We start from the raw sequence: 16,201 nt of genomic DNA, 5'->3' as shown, positions 1-16,201 counted from the left end.
TGCTGTACCGAGAATGGCTCTATGGCTCTGCAGCCCCGAGAATGGCTCTATGGCTCTGCTGCACTGAGAATGGCTCTGCTGCCCCGAGAATGGCTCTATGGCTCTGCTGCCCCGAGAATGGCTCTACGGCTCTGCTGCCCCGAGAATGGCTCTATGGCTCTGCTGCCCCGAGAATGGCTCTATGGCTCTGCTGCACTGAGAATGGCTCTGCTGCCCCGAGAATGGCTCTATGGCTCTGCAGCCCCGAGAATGGCTCTATGGCTCTGCAGCCCCGAGAATGGCTCTATGGCTCTGCTGCCCCGACAACGGCTCTATGGCTCTGCTGCACTGAGAATGGCTCTGCTGCCCCGAGAATGGCTCTATGGCTCTGCAGCCCCGAGAATGGCTCTATGGCTCTGCTGCCCCGACAACGGCTCTATGGCTCTGCTGCACTGAGAACGGCTCTGCTGCACCGAGAACGGCTCTGCTGCACCGAGAACGGCTCTGCTGCACCGAGAACGGCTACGCTGCACCGAGAACCGCTCTGCTGCACTGAGAACGGCTCTGCTGCACCAAGAACGGCTCTGCTGCACCGAGAACGGCTCTGCTGCACCGAGAACGAGCTTAGGATGCTGACGAAAATCCTGTTCCTAGGTATGTACCTTGTTTCCGCTGCACAGAGGTTCAGCTGCCTATGGGAGCAGCCCTGACCCAGCATGGTTTCAGAACACCTTGCTGCAAACTGGAGTCTAGGGGGTGATCTGAGAGTAGCTTTGCAGTTCTGCCTAACAAAGCTAAGCCTGATGTGCATCCTGCCTCTTACGTTTTTTTGCAGAGGTTCAGCAGAGTTGCTTGTGAAGCAGCTGCAATTTACAGCAGCTGTGAAGCTTGTGAAGCAGTAGCTGCAATTTACAGTCCAAGACACTGCAGATAAATATCACAGATTTTGGTGTTCTTTAACATGGCAGGCTCTAAAACACAGAAAAACATGTCCAAAAATATGCAAAAATTCAGCAACTGCTGTGTGAATGGCTGCAACATCCCTGGAGAGCAGCAGGGTGGAGAGTACGGGTGCGAACAACCACAGTCCAGCCAAGGCAAGGGCCCCTGTTCCCGAATCCGAGCTGTCAGGCGTCCTCTGAGTAGAGCCAGTAGCAGATACACAGGCCTAGAGATCTCCTGAGCCAGCTCAAGCTAGACTAGACGAGATCATTAAGCTAAGTCCTGAGGCAAAGCTAAGAACAGAAACAAGTCATTTTCTTCTCATTTCAGGCCTATATGCACTAGTTCACATGTAAAAAATAGTGATCATGACAGTGGAAAAGGAAAGCTGTATTTCAAGTATTTACTTAATAACTCCTCTGGTGACCCGAAACTTCAAAGTCTCAAAAGCTCTGACCATTTTGTTCGATCTGGTTAGGACTCTGACAAAAGAGTTTTCAGCTGATTCTCTTAGTTTTCATCCTAAATGGACACAAAGGGAAGAGGCGGCTGCGCTGCTCGCCTGGCCGCAATGGCTGCTGCAGCGAGCTCTTCCCGGCAGCCACGGCTGCTGCAGCGGGCACCTTCTCACTCACAACCCAAACCCCCGGCCCTGCCCACGGGCAGAATAGCTGCGCCTGTCAGCACGCAGCTATGTTTGGAATGTTCAGTCACATGCACTGGAAAGCTTGTGGTCCTACTAGCAACAAGATGAAGGTTTCATATTGCTTTGAGATACATTTTCTAGAGATCAAAACCGTGAACCAAAGAAATACTCTAAAACTGGGAAAACAAATTTGCAAGATTTTACTTTTCTAGATAAGATACAGGGAACTCCTAAAAAAATGTATATATCTATATATTTTTAGAGCTTCTGAAAGCCCAGTGCAGCCTCAGGCTGTTAACTCCCTCACTGCCAAAATGCAAAATTTCATAATGTTCTGAAACAATCTCACATAAATCCAGAACCATTTGATCGTTTAAAAAGTATTATTTGTACTAAGTTAAAGCACAATTCTGTTATCATTGCTTTGTTCTTCTTATTTCTTGATAGGTAGGTACCCCAGCTGGTAGGCTGGGGTATTTCACAAGGCAGGAATTGCTAGGAAAGTCTGTCGCACAAGATCTGTGAAACAGAATGATTAAACAGATTAAATATTTGGACTCTCATGAAATTGTGGGATGCGAATGGGATCGTGGGACAGAAAACTGTTCAATACTCTTCTCTAGGAATGGTGTTAGCAAGGTTTTGCAGGCTTCTAAGCTGGGCAACACAAGAGTTCACCCAGCAGAACCATGTGGTTTGGAACAGCAAAAAAAATGAGCTTCTGTCTCTTTTTTTAGTTTTTATGTAGCAATGTTAAATTTCCCTTTTAAAATGTCTATTTCTTATTTGCCATTTACCGCCAGTAAAAGCGCATGTCATTTGCATTCTTCGCTCTCTCCTCCCCGCGGGCGCAGCAGCGGGTCAGACAATGCTGGGAGTGCGACCATCAGCCGTGCTCTTGCTCTAATACAGCGATGCTGCCCCAGCCACGGCAAAGCTTGGCCAGTGTACCCGTGTAACCTTCACTATCAAAAGAACACAACGTAACTCAGCTTTATCATAGATATTTTTGATCCTACCCTGGAGACCTAAATAAGAAAGTTACTTTAAAAGGCATAAAATTACATTATTAAAGGTTGAATGTGTACATGGAGGAAGTAAAACATAATCTGTAATAGTCTGGGCTAGATTTTGCTTCCACATTCTTTAAGCCCCGTTTCTCTGCTGATGCTGAAAATCAAAGGGCCGGTCCGGACATATTTTTTTTCAGCTAAACCACTTAGAGATAAGCGATATCTATAAAGAAAATTTACCAACACAAGCCAGATTGTAATCCACTGCCAATTTTAAGACTGACCAACAAATTTCCAATTAGATAAATCTTCTCCTTAGCAATGATTTGTTCTTACACCTCCTGCCTTTCAAACTGGTGAACTGGTATTCGTGATGATGAGTAAGCACTTGCTTAAACTTGTGAATGGAGTAGATACTATTTTGAAGGTTACTGAAAAGAAATAACCTGTAGGAATAAACCTGAAAACGTGTAATGTCTACTCACAGTTATACCAAGAAAACAAGCAGACTAGATCTGTAAGAAAATTGGGCAAGTAGTGACCCGGTTCTGCTTCTTCTACCATCCTTACTTGACTGATCATCTTGATGGCAATTGACCAGTTACATTCATGACTGACCACTCTCGAAATATTTGCTGCTCTCTAGCGGCTTCCACAGAAACAAGAAAGCACATTTCTGCACTGAATAACGTGAAAACAAAACTGTACTTTTCAAATGCTCGAAGAAGGGGACTGCCACAATATTCCATTCCGGAACGCTACCAGAACATGTGCAAAACCAATTTATACACTTGTCATATACAGGTTTTAAATTAAACCTTTCACGAATGCACTTAAAATCAGTCAGAGGTTTGCTAACATCTTTCTTTTTTTGCCCCCAGCTCGTGCTTACATTCGCAGGTCTCAGCCCTCTAGATGCCAGTTTTACTTTTTGTTTATTTATTTATGCCAAAACCTGCCTTTCACACCATCTCTTAAGCTTAGAAAACCCTGCTCAAATTAATTAGTATTCAACTTAAAATCCACCCTCAGGACATGTTTGCACTTTGCTTCCTACAGTAAAGGGCCAGCTCAGGGTGGGGAGCAGGCCTGCAGACAGGCAGTGCTGGCACCAACGCTGTTCGCTTCCGCTCCAGCAGGCCTGTGAGTGAAACCCATCTCTGCGCACCGCACAGGCCATCGGACACAACGCTGGCCACTGCTGCATGCGACATTGTGCTTGCATTCAGTAAGATCTGGGTGCCAGGAGCAAAGCTGCCAAATTTACATTCATACTCCTGGTAGTGCTGTGCGTAACTTTTTTTTTGTTAGATCCCTACTGATTTTAACTAAATTTAGAATCAAAGTTGCTCTTTCTTTAAAGGTGTTACTGAGATTTAGTAAATTTTACTTTTATCTGTTTTACTTTGGGAAAGGAGTTGAAGGACCAAAGCCAGCCCTCTTACTTCAATCCTCACTCCGTATCCCAAGGGAAAAGTTCAGTCATCTGTAAAACAGGAAAGGAAATGCAATAGACCAAACTCTGTCAGATCAACTAAGCGTCACCATAATAAACTAATCTGATTCTATATTCTACTGTACAAGAAAGCCCATCACCAATCCCTGAATTTTACAAGCAGAAACTCAGTTTATTTCTGAACTCTGTTTTCTGTGCATACACATACATCCACACCCTGGGAGAGGGCTGCTCCTTAGCCTGTGAATGTATGCCATTTTTGCACACAAATTAAAACACTTTTGAATGTTAGTAGATCAAAACAATTCTTACAATACTATGTTAATGGTTAACAATGGAAGCATTACCTATGTACATTGGCCCAGAAGAGAAGGTAACTCTTTATGGCTTGCTACGTGACTAATACCTTGATAAATAGCTCATGAGGAGATTCTTTGGAATTCCTGTCTTAGTATGCCAGGAATGTACAGGGCCAATAGACAGGAAAGCTTCCATAACTTTTCCAAAAGCACTTATGGCCTACTCAGCAACAGGTTAAGAGACACAGTTTACAGATAACAAACTCTGTCATTGCAGCAGTACCTCACAGTGTTAAAGGATGATTCACAGTCACAAAGCAGATTCATTTGGTAGTTACACTATCCAATTTGTGCATGATGTCATGCATTTATGAAGACAAAAGACAAGAAAATAGACATACAAAATACCAAGCAGAATGAATCATCTCTGTGTCGTAGTATAACCTCTGTTTTCAAATACTATGTCAATCTGCTTTCACTTGCAAGTCCAAGTTATGAGAGAAGGAAAATGTACAGGGTAGTTTTCAAGACACAGGCTTGGCAGGATTTACATTAATGCCTCACAGGTACAATAGCTCAAACGGATCTTTTTATCCATCTTCCAATATTTCATATTGTGAGCTTCCTTCTTTTAGCACCAATGTGACCCAGGTGCTACAAAACCTCTGACAGGGCAGACCTGACCAGCTGAAGATGTGGCTAAAGAACAAGGGAGAGAGGAAATGAGTATGGATGTAGGAGGAGAAAAAAGTTGAAAAATCATTATGTATGTATCAGGAAAGACATATAAAGAGAACATGTTGATACCAAAAACAAGTACACCAATACTATCAGCAGAGTAGCATGAGGTACACAAGAAAGAACCTAATGGGAAAAGAGCTGCCATAGAATCAGAAAGTCTGGGTTCTATTTCCAAACCACCTACTGTGGCTCTGAAAAATCCTACACAGGTTACTACATTTTCTTTCTGTAATATCAGAAAGAATGCTTATCTGATAGGTGACACAGGGATATAAAAAACTGTAAGTAATCTTCAGACCTATTAAGTTTCATGCACGGAAAGTGAGATTTACACCATAGCTTCCAAACACGTTCTCACCCATCCAGCCAGCCCTCTGCACATCTGCTGAGCAGCGCTGCACCTTCCCTCTCCTCCCCCCGCCCCCTGGCAGCCGCCCCTCGGTCACCGGCCCAGCCCGACGCCCTCCGGCCTCCAGCGCCAGCACTTCCCACAACACCAGAGCTGAGGCACCTGTGCTGCGTGACCCACGGCTCCAGGACGTGCGGCTGTTCCTTTGAGCGGCTCTCTTCTTCATGGAGCTACAGCCATACGGTGCTACAGAACTGGAGAAATTCAAATCCCTGGCTCGATGGAAGCATTTTCTGAACCAAACAGTCGGCTAGATCCGTAACACAAGGAAAAAGCCAAATCTCTGACTCACCCTATTTGTCAGGGGTTAAACAAATAAGTGAACAAGTCTGGCTTGTTGCAAAGTGTTGTCTCTTACTTCTCCTGAGGCTTTTTTCCTACGTGCTAGTGACGTCTTGCTCTGTTACAACCTCCTGAAGTCTTCTGCTGGAGAACCAAGACTGAAATAGGAAAAAAACCCAAACCAAACAATGGAAAAAAACCCAAATTCAATGTTATACAGAAAGTAAGCAACTGTAGAAAGAACTATGTTATCAAATAGACAACAGCATACAGAGCAGAAAATTCAAATGGATGTAGCCAAAGCAACTGCAGAGGAACACAGACACTAAGCAATTATATGGCTAGAAGAGGAGTAATAATGAGAACAAAAGATATGTTGTTAATACAAATGATGCAGTAGGAAGAATTATAAACAAAGTCCCACACTGAAAGAAACATCAAAATAGGTATTGAGTGAAAAACAAAACAAAGCCCAGGGGAAACGGGAAAAGTAATCTCATTTTTTTATATAGTTGGCAGAGGAATAAGATCTTCCTCTAAATGACTTCAGGAGCTACTTACTTCTTTCTACGGGTTAAGTAGGGACTCCAGAGGATGAGAGGAGGCCAAGCCAAATGAACAGTTCTGGATGGCACCCAGTCCTGTCCCTGCTTGCCAGCTCCTTTTTCTTTTCTCCCACATCTTCCTTGCGTTGCCTCTGGAGTTTATCCGACTGCTCTCAAGGTCAGGCAAGCAAACTCACTAGCCTAGCAGAAATGTGCACCCTTGGAAGGTGGACATGGATAATTTTTTGCTGCTTTATCAGGCTCAACAGCCTGCAGTCAGATAAGTTCCAGAGGCGGCTCAAGGTAAGCAGTGGGATCACGCAGCCAAGAGCAGAGCGGGTGACAGGAGAAGGGTGGAGGGAAGAGAGAAGTCCTTGTTTGGCAGCATCAAGCTTTTAATTTAACCTAAGACAGCTCCTGAAGCCATAGGAAGCCAGTTTTGTAACTTAACCGCCTTAGTTAAATACCTTAAGTTAGATGGTGAGAACTGCGCCGCTGCCATCATTTATGCATATAGAAGAGAAGCTATTAGTATTCTTAAGCACTTTTCAAAAGTATATCTCCAGATTCTGATGTCTTTTCTATTAATGTTAACCAAATCATGCCCCAAAAGTTTGAGTAAAGTAAAATTAGCAATGTCCTCAACTTCCAAACTCTCCTATTTTGCTCCACAGCACTGCTTTTATATTACAGTACCTGAAGTATTGTACTCTTTCAAGAGGAAGCTACCATTAGATTTGCACACTTCTGGTTTTTATTGCAAATCTCATTATGCCTGATGGGTTTTATTTTTAATCTCAAACCCTTCCATTATGCAAATAGATCAGAATCTGCATTTTCAAATTTTTATTTCTCAGGGGTGTTCACCATTTTCATGTTTATAGAGACTTTGATTTTACATTAAAAATTTCCTCACTTCTTATATATACTTTGATATACCATAGTCAGGAAGGCTTTGTATGGTATTCAGACTAAATTTAACCAATCTAATACTCAGTTTTTCGTATTTCTACTACCCGGGCTGCTTGCACCTATTAAATGAAATCTGAGCAAAAGGTGAAACAAGGATTCTGCTGCCTGGGGGTACAGATGTACAAACAAGCTGCTACAGGGCATGCTGGGGTGTGAACACGCAGCACACCGCATGCTCTGCAGAAGCTGTCTGCAGCCCGTTCTTTATCTAGTTTATTATGTGCTATTACTCCACAAAAGTGGACTTTCTGATACTTTGCTAGCCAACAAGAGCTTGTGTACGATAGCTACATACTCAGGCTGGGTGACCGTGGTGGGCTCTTTCTTTCTTCATATATAAAATAATTTCCTTGTGGCGGTTACAACTTCTGAATACCTTCAGATAGTAGATGCACCTCGTATTTCAAACACGTGGGAATACACTACGCGTGAAGAAACTGTTGTAGGTATCAGAAATAATGTCGGGCAGAGTACATACATATTAGGAACATTCTTCCAAAAGACAAAAAATATCCCTGGAATTAGCTTTCTGCTCAGAAGTTTTTTATACTCTGGTTCCTCTGAAAAGCTAAATGTTCAGCACATACTTTTAAGCTTGGGAGTGGTCATATTAAAGTCAAGGGGATTAACTAATGCATACAACAGTTATGCAGGAACAAACTCATTACACAATTAGGGATCTTCCTTGCTTTTATAACATATGTGTTTATTTGACTTTTAACTTTAGCAAAAAGACTTCATTTATCCTGTGAAAAAACATGACACACTATATATGTAATCTCTTCCTGTATACAACAGTGCGTGTGCACACATACAGATGTGTGCACACATACAGATGTGTGCACACAAACACAAACTTATTGTACGGATTGTTCCTTACGTTGATTGAGCAAAAGGTAAAACGACGATTTCCTAGCTCATTAAATCTTTTCTAAATATGTATCATCTTCTCCATATACTAATGAATATGTGGATATTGTAGGTTATAAAAGAAGCGAAGGCCAGAGGCAATGAGATAGGCGTGTTCCTGGAACTGGAAGCTCGGTGAAGAGCTGTGAGCCATCGGCGGCACCTGCCCCGTCCAACCTTCCCAGCGACGGGGTGAGCCATGGAGATTCGTGCTGCGAGGGCGCGAATAACACCCAGCACACCCGGCTTCCTATCGGATTGCTTTTCTAATTGCAATGACCTCTGAGACATGCTGAAATCAAATGCCTGAAGAGCAGGTGTTCGGTCTGAAGATTGTTGGTTTTTAATTTCTGAAAAATTGTTTTTCCAGATCAAAACTGAGATTGCTTTGTGACTATATGTTCCTTGCTTTTGTTTAAAACTTCTTTAGAGGCTTTTGCAATCCAAAGCTAGAATTTTTGCTTTAATTAAGATGTGGGAAGCTTTGTAAAATAAATTATTTCTATACTTAATATATAATTCATATACTTAACTCTGTTCATTCTAACTATACCGTGAAAAAATGTTAATTCTTAAATTTTAATGTATTGTTTTAATGTAACTTTCTCTGTTATTAATTCTTCCTTGTTCTCAATCCAGGAAGGCACTTGCAAAACCCTATGAAGTTTAATTCCATACCAGTTTAAGACATTTATCTTCCTGAACAATCAATTCTAGAAAAAGTCAGCAAAGTCTTTTAATAATAAAATTTTGGAAGTATTTTGCCTACCTGTGCAGTATGTTGACAATTTTGTTAGATCTATACTTAACTATGGTAACATATTCTTACACTTTTCTAACTCTTAACCTGAGATGTGTTGTGTAGCCATGGGTACCTCCCTTCACCTTCCATTCTCTTGTCTAAACTGGGAGCACTACAGCACAGGCCAACATCACAAGTGGCACAGAGGAGTTCCCTGCACGCAGCTCACCAGGGCAGCATCTCTAATCCCGGCTTACCTTCCGCTTCCAGTTTGAAGCAGGATGGAATTTCTACAGATATGTTTTATATTAAATAAAAAACTGGTCTCTTTGTCCAGAATCATCAACTATCTAAAGCTTCTAGGAATGTGAATTCCTAGAAAAGACACAAAGAGAAATCTTCTTCTGAGACACGTGTAATGTTGGGGCACTAAAAGGAGTGCCCTCCTGACCCCGGCTTATACCCTGAGGCAGCAGATAGAGTTACTTCTGATCATTGCCTTAGCTGGTATAACTGGTCACAAAATCAAAGCATTTGACAGTTTCTGCAACACTACTTATTTCCACGAACACCTGTAGCCCTGACAGCCACAGGCCAGTTATAAATGGATTAGAGACATAGTGATTTACTTTCATTGCGTTTCTTACTGTGACATGCCCCTATTTTCTTGTTTGAACGGAGTCTCCTCCATTCTGTTAACAACTGCAGAGACAATTTTCCATTTCCCCAGCCTCTTTTTCTACAGGTTTAAATCCTTCTTCCTTAAAGAAAAAATATCTTCATGCTATATTCGTTTATTTGCTATCATGTAATCACTAATTACACATTCAGAGTCAGTGTTTAAACAACAGATTTTAGAGATAGATAATTAACTGTTCAAAGGAGTTAACGATGTTATAGAAAACAGCTAAATCCTTAGGTTTTCCCGCCATTGGATTTTTTAGTAATTACTATTCCTTTAGTAGAGCTCTTTGAAGAATAGAATAAACTATATTAATTGAAATACGGGAAGTGTCTAGCTTAAAAGCTTAATCTTTATCTCCTGATTCAGACAAAGCAAATTGGGTTTCCCTTTTTTTTGTGTGTCCATTTTACAGAAAAATAATGATCTGAGGCATGTTTCCACATGACAGTTACAGCTATACCAGGGACCAGACACCACCACACTTCTCCTTAGCCAGGAACGATGCTGAGATGCTTGGCGCGTGAAAAGGGGAAGAAGCAGAAAGCAAAGGAAGTGGTTTTGGCCAAAGCAGCCAGGGTGAAAATTAAGCCTATGTTGACACTTAGCCTGAAAATATGACACTTCACTTCCCAAGCTTATCAATGCCACACTCTGTGTGTTTGATTTTGCTTGTAAATGTAAAAAAATGAGAAGAGATTTGGTAAAGTGTGTGAATCTATTCACCACTGTCCCACTACGCTCCTCAGACATGTTGAGAAGGAGCTGTGAATGGCTCCACTGCAATCCAGCTCCGTGCTGCAGAGCTGGGGGTCTGCGCAGGGGAGCCGCGGGGCAGCCCCTGGCCTGGGTGCCGGGCCCAGCTCCTCCAGAAACGCTGTTTGCAAACGCTGGGGAAGTAATCCAGTGCAACAGCTGGAGCACAGAGAGGGTGTTACCTCCTCCAACGCAGAGAGCACTGTGTGTGTAAGGGAAGTGTAAACCAGCCCATGCTGTGAGGTCAGCGCACGCTAAAGGCCTGCTCGCCTCCTGCAGCTCCCTCTGCTACTGCTAAAAAAGGCCAGAAAATGCTCTGTGTGTTCTTAAACAGTTTCATTCCCTTTGATATAGCTTAATACACGGATAAGGCGAGTAATTTAGAACATTAAATGAATATCACTGTGAAACTATGCATGTGCCTAAAACAATTTATGTGTGTAAAATTACATAGCAATAACAAAAAATATATTTTTCAGTTAATGCAATATGAATTTGATACTTGGGAAATCATCAAGTTTTTAAACACATACCAGGCATTTTTTCTCCTTTGCTATTGTGCTCAGGATGCTAAATATTTAACTTTATTCAACTGATGGCATTCATCTAAATGAAGTGGAAGATCATATCTCATGGCCATTTCAATAGTTATGTTGGCTATTTAATCACCTGGTTAACTCCAGTCAAAGTTCAGTGACCCAAAGCAGGGGAAACCCTCAGTGCAGCCTGGGATAACATCTCTGTGGTCAGAACAGTGTACCCTTTCCTAGCTCCTTCTCTCACAGAACTTCCATGTATTTCCAATGGTGAAAGGTTAAGACTTAACTTCCTGTATCTCAGAGGAAGCAAAATACCTCCTTGTTTCAAACACAGAAAGTGGGATAAGATTTGAAGACTCAGAAAAGAAAAAAGGTTAGATGTAGGAAAAAGACTCTGACGATTTTATATTAAAACTCCTCTTTCGATATAACACTGAATTCACAAGGAATGTAAATATCACTGAAAAAGTAACAACCTTGAAATGTTAAAAAGCAAAAACATAGTTTTCTATTTGACACTCTCTGCCTTTATACAAAGTTGCCCAACTTGAGCCAATATATAAAATGGTAATTAAAGCTTATGAACGTTATTCAACATATATTTTGCATTATCCTGTTCTTCAGCGTTTCCATTGCTGCTAAGAATCTATCAGGTTCCTTAATGACCCTGATTAGCTTCACCTGAGGTCTCCCTTCCACAGACCCTGCCTATAGGTCCTGGAGAGCATCTAAGCTCAGGCCTGGCCCTGCAGCCCCTGCCTGGGCTGTACTGCTGGAGCGTCTGCTTTGAGTTCTGCCGCTGCCGTGCTTGGCCACCTGCCTTGGTGACCCGGTCCTGCCCTACACACTGACCTCCTGGCTGCCCACTGTGGCCTCGCTTGGTGGTCCCGGGGCTGTGTCTGACGCTGGTTGCTCCCAGTGGACCTGACCCTGACATACAGATTGTCCCCATCACTTGACCCTATGTGCACAACAACAACAGAAGCCCTGAGTGAACCCACAGAGCAAGAAAATCTTCAACCTACATGTTACTTTAGTCATTGTGGTATGTGTAAGGTGTGTAATGTAAATGGCTGATTTTTAGTATAATGTGCAATGGAAATCTTAGGGTAGAATGGATAGTTAAGGAAAGACATAGGTAGAATCCTTCAGTTCATGATCTCTTCTTCCTAGAAGTACTTATAAGAAGTTCTTCAGCAAAATCAATTTCTTCTGATTCTGCTATTTTTAAAAGTAGGGTTAATCAATTAGTGTGATGCTATTTGATGTGACAAATGTAAAAGGATTAAGCAAAGCCTTGTTCATGGACAGACTCTAGAAGCGTTACATACAGAAACTAAACATTGCAATAGAGAAAAAGGAAAATTAGAATAAAATCTCTCTGATTCTCTTTTCTGCTTTACTCTTTATACTTCTCTTTTTTTTCTTTCTTAAAGACAAACCATTTGTGATTTTCTTATTGTGGACATAGTTAAGACTGCAAAAACTATTCCAGATTCTACCACAATGAAGTCAAGACTTTTTGAAACTTTTGAGAGCATCCCCAAAGCTACCAAAGCCTAGAAATCAATAGTATCACCTGGGATGAGGTGTGAGCTACTCAAGTTCAAGAGAAAGGGTGTAGTTCAACATGCTTATTGACGACTTTATTGTAGAGGGAAAAAGAACACAGTTGTTTTCAGCACAGGCTTTTCACAAAGTAGCATGAGGTAATTGTATTCAGTTAAAAATTCTCAGCCTGCCTCATTTAAGCAGTGTTTGAAATAATATGGACTTTGTTTCCTGAAGTGTAAAAGAACCAAGTCAGTCATTATGAAAAGAATAGGACTTGGATATTTAATACACTGTTGTGTTCTTTCATGAACCTTTTTGTCTCAATGACATGAACTTTAAAATATGCTTCACAACTGAAACAATTAACAAAGTAGCTCACCAGGTGTTTCAGTGGTTTTTGAAAGTGTGTTAATTAGGCCTAACTTTTTAGATAGAAGAGCCACATGGTGGCAGGAGAGAACAAGGCATATAAAAAGTTTGCTGTGCTAAATGCTTCCTTCAGTTTTAGCTACAAAATGCTCCCTTTTACACCACAGCTGAAGGTTTGAGGCTATGTTTTTGTATGTAATGGACACAAACGCAATTAATTAGTTATAATATTTTTTAAAATGTCCATGACTTCTAAGTTTCTGATACTACTCATCAAGTTCAACAGGGATTTACACAGTGGAAGTTAATATTACAATAACTGTTGAAGTCATGTAGTACAGTTAAGATACAGAATCTGCAACACGTTTTTAGATTGTCTACACTGCTGCATCTTACCATTGTATGAGGTGTCAACAACTAGAAGTGATCTTCACATAGCTGTCTTCCTATTTTCACTTCCATGGTGACACTACCAGGTTAATGACAGGCCATAAGTGGTGCTTCAAATTTATAATGCTCTGAAAAAGAAATATTTAGCCCTTCATTTTTTCTGGAATGTAGTTCTTATGGCCTGGGTCAGCTGCCTCCAGTAGCCAGTCTTCATGAACAAGTCTGCCACGGAAAAATGAAAAGTCAGATTTTTCACTTGAAGATCTACTAAGAGCAGTCCAAACTACTAATCCTCTGATTTAAGACCATCTGGACATACACTTTACTTCAGTGTGTTGTAATTATGCATGTTCATAATGTTTCTAGATGTCTCAGTACTGTTAGCACTGTTTTCTAGCTAATAGCCAATGGAAATAGTGATGCACTTAGTTGTACACATTGTTAGTATGTACACAATTGCAGCCCAACTGTAGTGTAACCAGTTACCTTTGCAATCAGAGTGCAGTCCTGATTTCTGTTAAACTATGAATAAGTAGATTTTGTAGTTGCAGCAGATGTACAATCTTCCTTATGTAAGAGTTGTGACTGTTTGGGCTGTACTGAAGACTTCACAGCATCATTTCCATTAATTCCATTACTTAAATCACTGACTTCAGACAATCCATAAAAATAACATTGTCTAATCGGAACCTTTTATCCAACTTAAATGCATCTAGTTTAAAATGTTGATTCCTCACCAGTATGACTCTTAAAATAATTGATTTAGGGGAAAAGAAAACTGGAAAGAATCAAATAGCATACAATTCTATCATCTGCATGCCTACTTGTGCAAGAATTTTCTCAGTGCTGTAAACAGCGTTGTAAAGTTTCTGGAATCCTAGTGGCATCACCACAGCCCTGCTCACACCCAGCCCTCAGTGCCAACAGGAGCAGCATCAGCCACTCACCCCCTCAGAGGACACGTTTATGTCTCCCTAAACTATGTTTTGCTGGATCTTCCTCTTTAACCTATTAACAATCAGTGGAGATCCAGCTGAGGAGTCTTCTGATAAAGAAGTCTTTTAGTGATTAACTGATCTGTCATGAGAGCATTTAAAAAGATCTGAAACTGTCTTGCAACAGAATAGATTTCACTTCCCTCTCTGTTATCTTTGTACACTCAGCTTTCAGAGCTGAACTTCTCAATTTCATTCCAAGGTTATATTCTTTTTTATATTCTAAACTGGCTTATTTCTTACTTGCTTTTCCACTCCAGTCAAATGTGATTTTTTCCTAACTCTTTCCTTTTCCCTATACATGCAGAAAACAGAGTAATACAAGAGTTGTAGGACATAAAACCAGAGAAAAAACCCCACAATTGTTAATATTCATATTTTGATGTCAGTAGACAGACAACAAAAGGTGTAAGACTAATAGTTTTTCTTCATGTCTTTTTTTTTTCTCCTTTTTTGTATATTGGCTGTGCATGAACTGAAAATACTCCAGGCTCTTCTTCAATCCCGCTAATAGAGCACACGCTCACTTCATGCAGCGCGATCCCACTGCAGCCAGCGTGATAAATCCCTGATGTATACCATGGAATGTTCACAGCAAGTTTCAGGCTGGGTAAGACTTTAATGTTAGAGACTAACGTTAGAAGATTATTTTCAGAAAAGTGAGAAATTCAAATCATTCGGTCACCTCCTAGCACTTGGTGTTCTAAGCAGTGTTACACTGAGTCCGTGGAATGTTCCCTGTATTTCGGTGTCCTCTGAGGTGATGTGCCTCAGGTGACTGAAGCAGCCCGCTCTCAGCTCAGCTCAGCTTTCCTCCTTGCTGTGTCATGAGACAAAGCTGGATGCTGAAACCACAGAGACAGACTTCGAAAACAAGGACAGATGAGTTAGGAAGTAAGGAAAATAAGAGGAACTCAAATGAAATGAAACTTCACTTTTCTCAGAAGGGTCCCAGTGTCTCAAGAGTTACTAGTAACTGCTCTCACCTGCAAGCCACTGCTCTGAACTAGTTTGAGCAATCAAGGGCAGTCTTTGCTTTCTAGCAGTCTTCCAATATAATCTATAAGATGGATATGTAACATAGCCAACAAAGCAAGAAGCATCACTATCATAAGATACAGCATTTTGAATCAAATCTGTGCTAGCTCTCGGGTTCGGCTGGGATTCAGCACTTTAGGAGATGAGAATATCCACCGTTCATTGGCTGAATGAGCCTATTGGAATCCCTGTGGTTTTGTGACAGAGCGTGTTAGCACAGGTGAAGTCGTAAATCTTGGTGCATCAACAGGCCTGTCAAAGGAAGAATTCAACCATGTCAGTGGCTTATACTTCTACACTGGCTCTTATGGACCCTGTTACATCACAGTTGTGTTGCCAGACATATTACACCAGTGGTTTTTTATCTGTGCATACAAAAGTTTGCAAGAATTAACTATTTGCTCTGCAGAAAGGTGAAATTAGTTAAGGTTGTTATTTTAGTATATTTTACCACTCCTCAAACAGCCTTTAAAAGAAACATAGTTCTTAAAGATGACTGACTACAGGAGGCAGCTGACCCAGGCCACAAATATTGACACAAGGGGACAGATCTAGCTCTAATAATTGCATTATTTCCTAGAATGCATTTGCTGACCCGTGAATGTCAGTAGCTCTCTTTCTAAGACTGCAGGATGCAGCCTGAGCAGCCAAGTTCACTTGTCTGTAAGTGACAGGAAAAAGAGAAAAAATGTCTGACTTACTCATTTATATTAAAATAAGACAAACATACTGCAGTAGGCAATACTGCACAGACTATATCTGGCCACTGATTCCTTTTCAGTCTGTCCTGGGTTAGGCACAGCTGAGCATAAGACACTTCACATACAGCTACTGCTTCCCAAGGCTTGTTGAATAGCAATTGGCACCAAAAAAAACCCTTTTATATATATATATATATATATATATATATATATATATATATATAAAATGGCTTCATGAGAGA

General features: G+C 41.2%; 1 protein-coding gene across 6 annotated transcripts in view; it reads right to left on the bottom strand.

The window, feature by feature from the left end:
* Positions 1–16,201, bottom strand: part of ESRP2 (epithelial splicing regulatory protein 2) — a 143,975-nt gene that overhangs the window by 62,507 nt on the left and 65,267 nt on the right. The window contains exons 2-5 of one of the 6 annotated variants that reach the window (XM_082063073.1): positions 13,232–13,353; positions 5,778–5,925; positions 4,887–5,034; positions 3,986–4,066 (exon numbers count right to left, since the gene is read on the bottom strand). The exons of 2 other annotated variants lie outside the window; for them this stretch is intronic. The gene's annotated coding sequence lies outside the window, so the exon portion shown is untranslated. Of the gene's footprint in view, positions 1–3,985; positions 4,067–4,886; positions 5,035–5,587; positions 5,736–5,777; positions 5,926–13,231; positions 13,354–16,201 lie in introns of those variants that run through there. 3 more of the 6 variants (XM_082063075.1, XM_082063076.1, XM_082063078.1) reach the window with 3 other exon arrangements.

The sequence above is a fragment of the Streptopelia decaocto genome (assembly GCF_964273445.1).
Source record: "Streptopelia decaocto genome assembly, chromosome: 11".
Classification (NCBI taxonomy): domain Eukaryota; kingdom Metazoa; phylum Chordata; class Aves; order Columbiformes; family Columbidae; genus Streptopelia; species Streptopelia decaocto.
This window is presented reverse-complemented; position numbering and strand designations above follow the sequence as displayed.